We start from the raw sequence: 3,069 nt of genomic DNA, 5'->3' as shown, positions 1-3,069 counted from the left end.
CGCGCCACTCGAGCGGGAACAACGGACTGAGGAGAGGGAGTTACCTCAGGGAGCAGGCGGGCGGGCGGAGGGGGAGCTCGCTCACGGCGCATGCGCCGAACGCGGAAGGGCGCGCACTGCGCCTGCTCGGGAGGCCGGCGGGGGGAGGGGCGAGGCCGCGGCTGCCCATGGCGCCTGCGCGGAGAGCTAGTGTGGTGCCCTCGGCGCATGCGCGAGAGGCCCCGGGAAAGGGGAGAGGCGGCAGTAGGACAACACGCAGGTGCGGGGTGGGGGAGAGCGCATGCGCCATGGGCTTTGTGTAGGGAAGCGGCGCCGGGGGGGGAGGGTGGATGGGTGGGAAATGAAGTGTTTACTTCGGCTCTGCGCATGCGCCTCGGAGGACAGCGCGCGGAAGCCGCGCGGGCGCAGCAGCGGCTCCCCTGAGGCGTGACCTACTTGTCGCGGCGCTGCCAGGGCCTCGCAAGCTAAGCAGGGCCTGCGGGGGCTGCGGCGCGGATGGGGGACCGGGCCGGAGATGGGGTGCAGGGGGACAAGCCCCTACAGCTGCTCCCTCCCTCCTAGCACAGCCCGGCTGATGTGACGCTTGCAGATGTTTCCACGCCTGGGAAGGGCTACGAGGATGCCGAAGGACGGGCTACAAAGCTGAGTTCATCGCGGTAAATCAGACAAGGGGCCTGAGGTCAGACAGCATGTCTCCAGCTGCATGGGAGCACGTGGGGCTGGGAGCAACAGGCCCCCAGAGCCTGAGTCAGAGACCCCAGGGCTGAGAAGAAGGCCTCCCCTGAGGCTTTCTAGGGAGGCATCCTTCCAGCCCACCCAGCACTGGGGAGGCCACGGCAGGTACCAGCCAGCAAGAAAACAGTGAAGAAAAAGCTGCTGGAAACCCCATCTTGTGAGCAAGGGCTGGAGAAAGTTTGCAGACATCACGGCAGCCACATCACATTTCAGCCAAAACTGACTAAAATGGATTAAAACTCTGATTAAAACCATCCCCTGCAGATTTGGACACTGTTTAGCCCTACCCAGCTCACTCAGCTTTCCCAAAACCCTCCCTTGCACTTCTGAAGTCTGTTCCTTGCTCTCGGAGCTTATTTCCACTGATGATATTTTGGCATGATGAGAAACCCAAGACAGCTGTGTTTCTGGCTCCATCTATACCCGTGCTCAGGAAGCTGCAGCACAGACCCTGGCCAAGGAGCATCTCTAGTTACCATCACATCCAATTTAAAGCTTTCAAAGAGCAAAAATAGCAATTGTACTGCTACCCCTAAATAGTAACTAGCTAAATTTATTAATACACAACAAGACTTTACAGAAGGGTTAGAGAGGAGAAATGCACAGAATTTGGGTGGAAAGCACACAGTACTCTCATACCACCGTATACAGAGCTGGACAGTTGGCTGCTAGGTCAGAAGGGACCCTGAAGCAGGCTCAGACTTACAGCTTTGATCATCCCAAAATAATCCTGCGGTGACAATTCCCCCGATGCTGGGATCTCATCCTTTTACAAGAGGTTTGTGTTTCTAGGCAGTATTCAGGATGCTGGAGTGAATCACTGCCCCAGGCTGCATCAGCTGCCTCATCCGGTTGCTCAGCTGTTTTCCCACATAGCTACTATTCTTTTTTCCTCTGAAAGCTGGGAAGAAGATGGCTTGAAACAACACAAGGCTGCCCTTTTCCAAGGACCCATCAGCTCTCACCTCCATTCTCAGCATAGACCCAACAACTTTGCTGTTACCCACCCTTAAATGCCACATCATAACAAGGGACACCTGATCCCAAGCTCTGCCTCACACAGCAGCTTCTCATAACAAGCAGATGACACCCCTGCAGGGACTGATCCAGTCCTCCCTGCCCTCAGCCCCCCGAGGGCCCACAGAGATTATTTTTTGGCTACCAGGGGATCAGCTGCCCCCCCGCCCCACAGCTACCAGCAACAATCCCCACGCAAACCTCTTCCCCTTTAGCATGAAAAGGCTACAGGGGCATTTGAGAGCTGAGTGAGCCCCACAGCACCCTTTTCCCCCTTGTCACCCCTACCCCTCACCCTGGGGAGGGGGACCAGAAGGACCCCATCGGTGGCTCACAGCATCCCCGTGCCGTGAGAGGGCACGTCAAGCCTGTGGATGGCATCACCCAAAATAGCAACCAGCCAAGCAGAGCTCACAGGGGATAGGATATACTGGGAAGGGTGGGTTAGAGGGGAAAACACACTCAGGCCCATTCATACTGCTGTACATGGACCTGGGCAATCACCAGCAGGTCAAAAAGGTCCCTGGGGAGTCAGAGGCTTTAGAAAAAGTAGACACAGCTTTCCCAGTCCCATGATGGCAATTCCCCCCATAGCCAGAGCCCAGCCTTTTAAGATGTTTGGGTCTCCAGGCAGCTCTTTGCATTGAGCTTTCTGTTCCTGAACCACAGGCTGCATAATGCTGGAGGATGTCACTGTCCCACATCAGGTCCATTATCCTGTTGTTCTGCTGTTTTCTTACTTATCTGCTGCTTTTTTCCTCTTTGTTTTGCTTCAAGCCATTTTTCCCTGTTTTCAAGGCTGCATTTTTCCAAGGACTGGTGATTGGCCATCACTTCATGTCCCTAAGAAAAACCCCTTTCTAGTCCACTCCCACCTCTTCAAGGTGGTAGCTGGGCATCTTCCTCTTAGCTCAGCCTTAAATACCCCATCCTAACAAGGGACACCAGGTCCCAAGCTCCGGTTCACCCAGCAGCTCTCATGACAAGCTGATAACACACCTGACATCCCCACTCCTGAGACCTGACATGCTTGGTGTAAGACCCCATTAGCCTAATGCCTACAGCCTCTTAGCAGGGGAAAGACTGTATTTACAGGGCCATTGATGGCAAGGCCAGGCTGTTCGGGACCCTGGCCAGCCCAGCGCACACCCTGTCCCCCATGCAACCTCCCAGAACACCCATGCAGAGCATCCTACAGCTGCAGCACCCCAAAAAGGCTGCCGACCGTCTGCAGACACCCTCAGCCCCTATCTCCCCCACCCCCAGATGGCTGACAGAGGCAAAGTAACGGTGGTGTGCATAGCGATTGTGGTTAGA

This window comes from Ciconia boyciana, chromosome 8 (genome assembly GCF_034638445.1).
Source record: "Ciconia boyciana chromosome 8, ASM3463844v1, whole genome shotgun sequence".
Classification (NCBI taxonomy): Eukaryota; Metazoa; Chordata; class Aves; order Ciconiiformes; family Ciconiidae; genus Ciconia; species Ciconia boyciana.
The sequence above is the reverse complement of the archived record's forward strand: the minus strand, read 5'-3'. Positions refer to the sequence as shown.